General features: G+C 36.7%; 1 pseudogene; it reads right to left on the reverse strand.

Annotated features, from left to right (window-relative positions):
* Positions 1–9,452: 9,452 nt before the first annotated feature.
* Positions 9,453–11,845, reverse strand: LOC131750055 (protein enabled homolog; annotated as a pseudogene).
* Positions 11,846–12,217: the final 372 nt, after the last annotated feature.

Here is a 12,217-nt window from a genome sequence, read left to right on the forward strand (position 1 = left end):
CATCTGCATAGTACTTTATTAAATGTATGAGAAATTGTATAACTTTCGATATTTGATTCTTTCATGAAATGATCATGAAATCTAATGAAAAGACAAGATACACAAAACATTTCATCATACAAATGAGTGTAAAATAGTAAAAAAAAAAAAGGACATGAAAGACTTTAAATTCAATATATTAAGATTTATGCTTACAAAAATATATGAAGCCAATTATAATAATATCCTTTTTTTAAATAAACAAGGACAAGCAAAGAGTGTTACAGCTAATTTTTCAATGAATGATAAAGACAATGTTCTTCAGGATTTCCTGACAAATGGGACGATGTTAAGACTTTTAACCTCTTTTACATTTTGTACTGCTTTGGAGTGAGATTGGTGAAGAGTTCCTTGGATTACAATCAGCAGTGGGGCTAGTTCCTTCTCCACCTTCAATGTTGGAGTGGAGGTGCTACAACAGTCACTAGGCATCAGCATTTTGACTTTCCCCCATCATCATAACCAGCCATTCATTGGGCACCAAATAGGTTTCCCTTGTCACACTAACTGGTCATGTTGTAATACTAAACAAAACACTATAGTCTCATGGTGGCGCTCCCTGAAATGCCATCAGCAGCTCAACTCCTTCTTTGGAATTAATAAAAATTGACATTTGTTCCTGGTTATTAGAAACAAAAAATAAAGACAATGTTCTATATTTTCTGTCTTCTCTTGCATGGGAAGCTCCATAAGTACAGAGATCTTTGTCTCTTTGTTTACTGATCTATCCCATGCACATAGACCAGGGCCAAGCAGATGCTCAATAAATGTTATTTTTAAACAAATATTGTATGAATTCAAAGTATAATGATTCCCATGGCATAATCAATGAGAATATTGTGAGTGAGCTGAAACATAAAAATAATCCTGACAGTTGGGTAGGTTTGGATAAGTAGTGGGATAGGAGGATGATCTGAGTGGAAGGACTGGCTTAGGTATTACTGAGTACTTTTTATTATTCAGATAGACATCTGATATGTTATACAAGCTAGCAGGGAAGACAGACATTAGCCATAACACGAGCTGCCAAGAAGCCAATTAAGGAAGGAGAATAGCCAACTGGCTTTAGCAAAAGGATTCCTTGTAACTTTAAGATTACTTTCAGTAAAGTGCTGGAGATGGAGGCCAGATTGCAGATCAGTTATGAAAGGGGGATAAAACAGAGCCAGTGGGTCTTTCAAAATGTTTGATAGTGAAGAAATTATGTATATGCCAGTAGTTAAACTCAAGTAATTTTAAAAAATATTGTCTATAAAATAAGAGAACTTGAGCATGTTTAAAGAGTAATAAGAAAGACAGAGAGGTTGAAGATATCAAGTGAATCAAGGGTAATTGCTTATATAAGTTTCCTTAAGGAAACTTAAGGAAGGTATCTAATTCCAATCAAAAAGGAGTAAACTTGGACAGGAGTACATACTGTGGTAAGCAAATTAGCTACATGTTTTTTTGTTTTTTAAAGTTTTATCACAAAAATGTTCAAATATTCAGAAAGGACATAAGAATTGTATAATGCACACCCATATTCTCATTACTTTGATTCTGTGATTAACATTTGGTGATATTAATCATGTATTTATCCATATTTCCATCCTATTCATGCACATATCTGTCTTATTTTTGACATATTTCAAAGCTGTAAGTGTCAGTACATGTCACTGCTAAATCTTTCAAAGTGTGTTATCATTAACTATCGTTCAATACTTCTAAAACGTTTTTGTGATAAAATATACAAATGTGAAAAGCACAAATATTGATTGTTCCATTGATTGAATACTTTTGGAAAATACATTTACCTAGGTGAGCCAAACATCTGGCAAGGCATAAAATATTTCTGTCACCTCCCCCAAATTCTCTTATGTTGCTTTTCCTTGCCCTCATCCCATTGTTCTGGTTCTTTTTAACCACAGATTAGTTTTCCCTGTTCTAGAACCTGATATAAATGGAATGATGAAGTATGTATGTACTCTTTTGCATACTTTTTGTTTTGAGTTTCACCCATGTTGTTACAGATATCTGCAATTTATGCTGTTTTATTACTAAATAGCAATGCATTTGTATGAATATAACGCAACTTTCTTATTTATTTTCCTCTTGATGGATACCTGAGCTTCAGAGAGTTTTATAAAACATATGAAAATTCTTGAACAAGTCTCTTTATGAACATATGCTTTCTTTTTCTTGGGTAAATACCTAGGAATGGAATTTCTGAGGTTATGGAATATATATGTTTAAATTTTGAGTAACTGACAGAGCTTTTTTCAAATATGGTAGTAGCATTGAAGAATTTTAGCCATAATTATATGAGATTTCTAGATTATTTTATATTTAATTTCAGTCACTCTGATTGATATATATCTTACTGCTATTTTATTTTGCATTTTCCTGATGATCTCCAAAGTGTCTGTTCAAATATTTTGTCTATTTTTACTGGGTTGTTTGTCTTTTTGTTATTGAATCCTAGGAGTTCTTTATATACCCAAGAAACTAGTCATTTTTTTAAATATATGTTTTATGAATAGCTTATCCCAGCCTACATCTTACCTATTAATTTTCTTTTTTAAAGAAACCACTTTATTGAGATATGATTGACATCCAAAAATCTGTATGTATACAACTTGCTGAGTTTGGAGATAAGTATATATAAGTATATATCCATGAAACCATCACCACAATCTTTGCCATAAACATATTCATCACCTCAAAAATTTTTCTCTCATTTTCTTTATGTGTATGTATGTATGTATATATATATAGTGTGTGTGTGTGTGTGTGTGTGTGTGTGTGTGTGTGTGTGTGTGAGACAAGAACACTTAACACAAGAACACCTAATACAAAACAGTGGTATTAACTATAGGCACAATGCTGTACAGTAGATATTTAGGACATATTCATCTTATATAACTGAAATGTTGTACCCTTTGATTAATATCTCCCTATCTCCCCCTTCCCTCAGCCCCTGGCAACTACCATTCTACTCTCTACTTCTGTGAGGTTGACTGTTTTATATTCTTCACGTAAGTGATATCATGTAGTATTTGTCCTTCTGTGTCTGGCTTATTTCACTTAGCATACTGTCCTCCAGGTATATGTATGTTGCTGCAAATGGCAGGATTTCCTTCTGAATAATATCCCATCATATGTATATACCACTTTTTCTTTATCCACTCATTCACTGGTGGACATTTATACTGTTTCCATATCTTGGTTATTGTTTTAAAAAAAAGCTTCAATAAATATGGGAGTGCAGCTATCTCTTTAAAATACTGATTTCAATTTCTTTGAATATATACCCAGAAGTGGGATTGCTGGATCATTCAATATTTATATTTCTGAAGAAACTCCATACTGTTTTCTATAGTGGCTACGTCAGTTTATATTCCCAAATTTCTGTGTAATTTTCTCTTCTTATAGCATTCTTTTCCAAAGGTATAGTCTATAATAATTCATTAAAGAGTTTGTAATAAAAATAGTTATATATCCTTTTCCCCAATTTTGATTAAGAATTGTGGCCATATATTTACACTGATCAAATGTGTGAATGGACACAACTCAGTCTTAGTTTATACAACTTTGTATAACAAAATTTATTCAACAAAATAAGTCTGGGCTTCGCTGGTGGCGCAGTGGTTGAGAGTCCGCCTGCCGATGCAGGAGACACGGGTTCGTGCCCTGGTCCGGGAAGATCCCACGTGCCGTGGAGCGACTGGGCCCGTGAGCCATGGCCGCTGGGCCTGCGCGTCCGGAGCCTGTGCTCCGCAACGGGAGAGGCCACAACAGTGAGAGGCCCGCATACCTCAAAAAAAAAAAAAAAAAAAATAAGTCTATCATGTTCTTAAATCTGGATGCTTAAATTTATGTTTTTCTTCCCATTTACGTGATTTGGTATCACATGGACACAATTCAACTTAGGAAAGTACACAGAACATGGCATGGCTATTATAATAATGAATTTTCAATTGAAATATAAATCTTGTATTCTGCTTCTCTAAGAGCTCTTGGGAGTTTTCACAATATAAATCATTAACAAGAATGAAACTGGTTGCAACTGGCATTTGTCTCTAAGAATCAATTGGCAAAATGAATTGTATTGTTAAAGCTACAAAGAAAGTCAGAACAGGACATCAAATTTCTGACTGCTTGAATGAAATCCTTTAGGTCTAGTATCTATATTAGCAAGACAATTACACCAAAATTTTTATGCTTAAAGACATTTCTGCTTTCTCCAGTTGCCTGAGTTGAGTCATTACCTCTGAGAGAATCCATTTGGTGGCAAGGGAGAGATTGGTTATGTTCACTATGTGCTTTGTGTGAAAGCCAAAGTATATTTTCCTTTTCAATGTAGCAGTTATAGTATCAATTTCTGCTGTATTTGTATCATAGAACATATTTGCAGTATGTCTAGTGTTAGTAGACCAAATCTGCCTCTAGGCTTCTGTTTGCTTTCCTGAGAAACAATAGTCAGGTAGTGATGGAAATCCCATCTGTACAAATATTTCAACAAGTCTCAAAATGACATTAAAAGAAGTAAAGAGTGACATAATTTTATCTCTGGACGTAATAAAGTAACAAGAATTTAGGGCAACAAATGAGGATCTAGGCCAGTTAAGCTTAGGAAAACCTTGATTAGATTGTGGCCAAACATTGAGTGGTAATATCTAGAAAATTATTTCACAAGACTGTGGATGACAGGAATCAAGTATGCAAAAATCTGTAGTAATTCAGATTTTATATTCTCTTAGGATTGAAAAAATACTCTCCTCTAGAAAATACAACTCCAAACCCCATAACTAATTTAGAAGACAGGACAAAAGATACTGTTTTAATGAAATGCCTAGTGTTTGTTTATGGAGTTATCAACAACTGTGATGTTATAAAATCAGATTCAAGTAGTACCCTGGTTTTAATAAGAGTACAAATTAGAATATATTATTATTAAACACTTCCTTGAAGTATGTTTGTACAGTGCATATATAAACAGATATATCTATCATAGAATAGGTCTGAGGAGTGTATTTATTACCTAATAATCAGAAATCCCCAGATTTTTCCCTCCCACAATTATTGGCTATTACTACACTAAAAGCATCTCTTTACTGACAAGATTGTGTTTGAAATCCTCATTCAGAGTTACTTTTTGAGTTAATATGTAGTCTTAGAATGGAAAGTACCAAACTATAGAATTTCAGGAATGAAAAGTCATAATGCTCACATTTATTTCCTGTTAGTCTTTCATTTATTTCCTATTGTTCTGACATGTATGGATTGATATATCAGATTGTCTCATACATCCTTGAAAAAAGTCAGTTTGTGTATAAAATTTTGAGCAATATTTAATAAATTTGATTTAATATAACAAATATAGAAAGCTGCATTTCATCATTGCAAAATAAACATTATTTTCAAATGCACATAAAACATTTACCAAAATGACTATTATTTTTTCCATAAAGCAAGTGTTAACAAATTTTAAAGACCTAATATCCTAGAGTATGTCTTCTATCCATTGTTAGATTAATCTAGAACAAACTCAATATTAGAAATGAACAGATCCAGAAATATTTGGAAATTAAACAATACAATTCTTAATAACCAATGGGCCCAATTACAAAGAAAATTAGAAAATACTTGGAACTGAGTGCTTATGAAAATATGATATATTATAACTTGTAGAATGCAGCTAACTATACTTAGAGGAAAATGTTTTGCCTCAAGTGCATATACTAGAAAAGAATAAAAGCTGAGAAATAACTTATGAAAAGGAATATAAGAAGAAATAGAAAATTTGAACAGCTTTATAATTATTAAAGAAGTTAAATCTATAATTAAAAAAAAATTTTCCCCAAAGAAATTTCCAAACCCTACTGGTAAATCCTTTCTTAAAAGAAGGAAAAAAATAGCACTCATCTTATACAAACTCTTCCAAAAATATATACATTTAAAAAATGTTTCTCAGCCCTTTTTATAAGGCTAGCATAATCTTGATATCAAAACTTATAAAAGCACTCCAAGAAGAGAAAATTAAGGCCAACCTCTATTTTGAACATACATGAAAAATCTAAACAAAATAATAGCAAACAAAATACAGTGTTATATTAGAAAAATAATACATTATGCTGGGGGGTGTTATTACAGAAATAAAAGATTGATTTAACTTTTGAAAGTTAATCACTGTAATTCAACAGTTTAAAAGAAAAATCATATAATCATCTCAATAGTTACAGAAAATTATTTACAGCTATTCAAATACCTAGCAAAAATCCAGTAAAAGATGTGCAAAATTTCTACACAAAAAACCATAAACATTATTGAGACAAATTAAAGAAGACCTAGATAAATGGAGAACGCTCCCATATTCATGAATGAGGATACTCAATAATATAAGGATATATTGTCTCCTTAAATTTATTTATGACTTCATTTCAATCCCATTTAAAATCCCAACAGGACTGAAAAGATCTAGGCCAGGATTCTACAGACTATAGCCTGTGGGCCAAATTTGGGCCTACTGCCTAGTTTATAAATAAATTTTTATTGGAACACAGCCACACCTATCCTTTTACAAATTGTCTATGGCTGCTTTTGAGTTACAACAGCAGAGTTGAGTAGTTATGACAGATACTATGTGGCCCCCAAAGTGGGAAATGTTTACTGTCTGTCCCTTTCTAGAAAACCTTGGCCACGTGTTGGTCTAGACAAACTTAAAGGAGAAGAACAAATGTGGGGGGCTAATACTACTGAATATCAACACATTATAAAGTAGTTAAATAGTTAACTACCTTTATTATAAGAGTATTTTAGCATTATGTGATAGACAAACACAGACAAATAAACCAACATAACAGATTATAGAGTTCAGAAAGAGATCCACATTTAAATGGACATTTGATTTAAGACCAGAGCAGTGGGAAAAGCATTGTGTTTTCAATGAAGGTGCAAAGTCAACTCTATAGCCTATGGAAAAAAATTAATCTTGATCCTTATCTTATGCACAGGGGAACTATAGATCTAAATATAAAATATCAAACAATATAGTTGGTAGTTGAAATCATAGAATATCTTTGTAATAGACTTATTAGGGCACAAAAATACTACCAACAAATGAAAATTTTTATTAATTGTATGACATTAAAATTAGAAACTTCTCTTCACCCCAGACACCATTAAAAGATGAAATGCCTAGCCACAGTGAAAGAAAATATTTTTTATATACAAAATAAACCAAGGAAACAGAATATATAAAGAATTCCTGGACACACATTGGACTTCCAGTTTCAACTCTGACCTGTAAAGAGCTTGTAAATTATCACTCCCATCCTTACAAGAAAAAGCCGGACAATCAGACAATCAACAACTTTTGTTTGACCCATCAGAGAACTGAGGTTTCAGGAAAAACCACCATCACAATCTGGAGGGACAGGCAAATCCAGAAAGTCAAGGTCAAGATCTGATTACCTGGAGTAGCAGCCAAAGGAGCCATACATTTGTAAGAGTGCTTAATGGTAAATTTGGTGAATTGCTGGAGGTAGAAAATGGCCTAGCATGAAAGCCAAAAACTCCTGGGGACCTCCACCCTTTAGTAGGCTTTACCTCCAGGAAACCCACCAGGTTCTCACTGAGAACATCTGGGGGAAAAAAAAAAATCCCGTCTTGGTTCTGGAAGAGAGAGGGAAAGAGTAATCATTTTGAAATACTCTTAGAGCCCTCTCCACAACAAAAGTCTATGCTAAAGGGAAAAGTATTTTTCTAAGCCTTATCCTATCTGGGGGAAGGGAATTCCTTCCAATCCACCTCCCCCTAGCACTCCTGCTTCTCCAAAGGGGAGGGGGAGCAACAAAATGTAGTCACAGGTGTTAGGGCTTAGAGGAAATAGATTGAGAGTGCTGCAGCCAGAGAAGGGAGTTGAGGAATAGGGAGAAAAAAAATGTGTCACTGGAGATAGAATTTGTGAACATCATGGCCCTGAGACACAGGTCCAGGAAAAAGATTAAGATTTAATTAGAAGATTACAGAATGTTCCACTCACACCTCACCATTTATAGACTACTCCTTCACATTTATAGAATACTCCATCCAACAATAGCAGGACACATTCTTCTCAAGCTCATATGGAACATTCACTCACATAGACCATAAAACACACCTTAACACATTTAAAAGACTAGAAATCATACAAACTATGTTCTCTGACCACGATGGAATTAAACTAGAAATAAATAACTAAAAACTAGCTGAAAAAATCCTAAATATTTGGAAATTAAACAACATACGGTACTTCTAAATAACCCCTGGGTCAAAGGAGTCTCAAGAGAAATTAAAGAATCCTCATAAGAGATAGAAAGCAAAGACAAGTTGAATTTAGTAAAGTGGGGGAAAAGCCTTGCACAGGCAGTTCACAAGAAAGGATTTTCAAATAGCTGAATAAATATGTGAAAAATTGCTCAACATAGTCACCAGAAAAGTGCAAATTAAAATGATAAAATTTTTTAAATGACAGCTGTAGATGGTGAGAAGGACAGAAGTCAGCTGGAATGCTGATGAGAGTATAAACTGGTATCATAACTTTGGAATACTGTTTGACGGTATCTGAACATGTGCATATGCCATGATCTAAGACTTTCTCTTCAAGGAATATACCAGGAAGTAATGTGCCAAAATGTTTTTAAAGTACAAGAATTTTCACAGAATGATTCATAATGCCCAAACCAGAACATAATCTAAATCATCCTCAATAGTAGAAGGCATAACTGAATTGTGGCACAATAATACAATGGACACAATAGAAATTATCCAAACATGCTACGTGCAACAACATGAATGAATCCCAAATCAAAAACTTGAATGAAAGACTCAACCTGAAATGATCCAAATGGTATGATTCCTTTCATATAAAATTCAAAAAGAGGCAAAAATAATTATTTGCTCCACATTTTATTATCTTAACCTACATAGGGCTGAACCCAGTTATTCATGGAATATCAAATATGATAGAAAGACAAACCTGAGAGAAACATTTACAGTATAATAGCATAACTTGCTAATTCCTCATCACCATTCTCTGAAAAAAAACTTCTCAAGCCTTTCTCCTTTTTATTTTAGCAATCGATTGAGGAAAATGTGCGATTTTCTCTTGACATGAAAATATTTCAATGAACGGTGATCTTGTCCGATGGATTTAGTATTTTTTGCATAATTGATACAGGAACTCCTATACGACTCTCTTCCATCTTATTGTAAAGGTCAGAAAAAAGCAGCAAACTGGGAGGGAAATAGCTTATTGCCAGAGTAGTAATGCTGAAGGCTTTCAAAGTATGTTGGTTTTCCCCTCCTTCCGACTGTTTGTCTCCATTTTCTTCTTACAGCTCACAAAGTGTAGGGGTTTTGTTGTTAACACAGCTGTTCTTTGTAGATTTTTTTTTTTCCTTCTCCAGATTAAAGTCCTATCTCTCCTTAGTTTGATTCTCTATGCAGTATTTGACTTGCTCAGTTCCTACCTGATTGCATCAATGAGCTCTTCTTTTAGCTTAGTTAATTCTTTTCTCATTTCATCTAAAATGTCCTGCTTCAGCCTGTCATAGTCCAGTCCCTCTGTCTGGATTCCATTGGCACTGGGCTGTGACTAGGGCACAGATTTTGGTCTGTGTAATGAATCATAGGACCTGTTGTCAAAAACAATCTGATTTTTCCTTGGAGAATCCCATCTGGAACAACAGACTTGCTGCCATTCATTGTATTTGTTCTTTCCCAAGGTTTTCTTGTCGGTTCAGATGTACTTGTTGAAGAGACCTTAGAAGTTACAGGCTCTGGATTTTCATTTTGTCCTATTTTTGTTTGGTTTCTATTGTTGATCCCTTTTCAGCAATTCTTCTCCTCCTGGCCAGCAGGGCACTCATTCCTTCCATTAAACCACTACCCCCTAAAGGAAGGCGTCCATTTCCACGACCCACATCTGTTTTAGATGAGGCCGAATTCACACCAGTGGTATTCCCTCCGCTTGGGAAAGAGGCATCCTCCATCCGTGACACTTTCCTAAGTTTTCCTCCAGCAATTGCAGCTGCAAATCCAGTTAAAGGGCGATTGTCTTCAGACATGGATCCTGAAAATAATCCAGATGCAGGGAGGGGAGGAGCAGGAGGTGATGAGGGAGAAGGAGGTACTTGATTAGGAAGAGGCGGTGGAGGAGGTGGAGGCAGGGGCCCTGAGGATGGAAGTGGAGGGAGTGGAGGAGGCCCTGGGGGAGGAGGGAACACTGCTGGTGCCTGGGCAGGACCTGGTGGGAGTGCAGGAGGGAATGGAGGTGCAGGTGGTCCCAAGACAATGCCCTATTGGGCTGGAGTCTCGGCCAGCTGAGAGACTGCCTGCAAGCCTGGCTCAGAAGAAGAGGCTCCCAGCACAGAATTTAGAGGAGTATCCACAGAGGCAGGGGCAGCTGCAGAGGGAGAAGGGAGAACGCTAGGCTTGGATGAGGGAGTTGAGGCAATAGGCATGCTTGGAGGAGGAGAAGCTCTCATCTACAGTGTGAGAATGGTGCGAGGGAAGGCAGCAGTGGGTTGGTAGAGACACTGGACATGTGACAGAGTTGAGCAGCCCGCTGGGTGCCGCTGGTGATGGAGGCGTCTGGGGCACAGGAGAAGAAACACAACCAGGGAGGACAGACCTTGGACCAGTAGCTCTGCCTGGTGGGGAGAGGAGATGGAGGGAGGGGCGAGAAATTGGAAGTAGACCAGGCACAGGGCTTCATAGCTGGAGGTTGAAGAGAGGGTGTGTTCACAGGAGAAGAAGGTTGAGAGTTTTTGTTCAGAGGATGAGGAACTGTAGCATAATAGGGAAGAACAGGGTGGAAGGCTGAACCTAGAGATGTTGCAAAACATGTCTCGAAGTGTAGAAGTGGTGGTGTAGGGGGTGTGGAAGTAGGTGGCAAAGCGGTCACTACAGCATAATCAGGAGTGGTCTCTGACACTGGAGCTGAGATGACTAGCATATGATGGAGGAGGTGCTGAAGGAGGCTGGCAACTGGCACACTCAGGAAGTGGAGCATTATACAGGGAGCTGTCGGAGGATGGAGAGGCATTTGACATTCTTCACTCTCGCTCGCATTCCAGTTGCTCCCTTTCTAGCTGCTCTTGCTGATCTCTTTCTTGCCTTTCCCCATCCAGCTTCCCCAGCCTCTCCAGCCTCTTCCGATATTCTCTCCCTCTCCAGGCAATTCTGACGTTCCCTTTTTTGTCTCTCTCTCTCCAGCTGCTCCTGTTCTAGTCACTCCCTCTTCAGCCTTTCCCTTTCTAACCTCTCCCTCCCTCCCCAATCTCTCACTTTCCATTCTTTCTCTCTCCAGCCTTTCCTGCTCCAGCTCCTTTTGTTGTTGATGTTCTTGTTGTTGCCTTCTTTGAATTTCCGATTCTTCTTGAGATGGGCCATTCTGAACTTGGGCAGGTAGTTGTGAATTTTGTGTAGGAAATGTTGGCCCTGTTTCCTGTGAATTCAACACTTCTAAGGCATGCATCATGGCACTTGCAAAGACAAAGGCATCTTCTTTGCTGCCAAAGTTGAGACCATACACCTGTCTAGCATCCCGCCTTTGATGGAAGGTCTGTGTAGCTTGATTGTACTTCAACCCTTTAGGAATGGCACAATATATCACTACCTGATGGTCCTGAACCTTCCTGCCCACCACTCTGGATGTGTTGTTGCCTGTATGATGATATATATGAACTCTGCTGAACCTGGTTGAACCACCAGCTGGCACCCACTTTTTACTGGCATCATCATAGACCATCAAAGCAGTTCTTGCCTGACAGATACTCTGTTCACTTATTATTTTAAATGTATCATGCCACTCCCTTCTGGTCTGCAGAGTTTCTGCTGAAAAATCTTCTGATAACCTTATGGGAGTTCCCTTGTATGTTATTTGTTGCTTTTCTTTTGCTGCTTTTAATATTTTATCTTTATCTTTAATTTTTGTCATTTTGATTACAATGTGTCATGGTGTATTCCTCTGTGGGTTTATCCTCTATGGAACTCTCCATGCTTCCTGGACTTGGATGATTGTTTCCTTTCCCAGGTTAGGGAAGTTTTCAGCTATTATCTCTTCAAATATGTTCTCAGGCCATTTCTCTCTCTCTCTTCTCCTTCTGGGACCTCTATAATGTGAATGTTATTGTGCTTAATGTTGCTCCAGAGG

The sequence above is a fragment of the Kogia breviceps genome, chromosome 2, assembly GCF_026419965.1.
Source record: "Kogia breviceps isolate mKogBre1 chromosome 2, mKogBre1 haplotype 1, whole genome shotgun sequence".
NCBI classification, from domain to species: Eukaryota; Metazoa; Chordata; class Mammalia; order Artiodactyla; family Physeteridae; genus Kogia; species Kogia breviceps.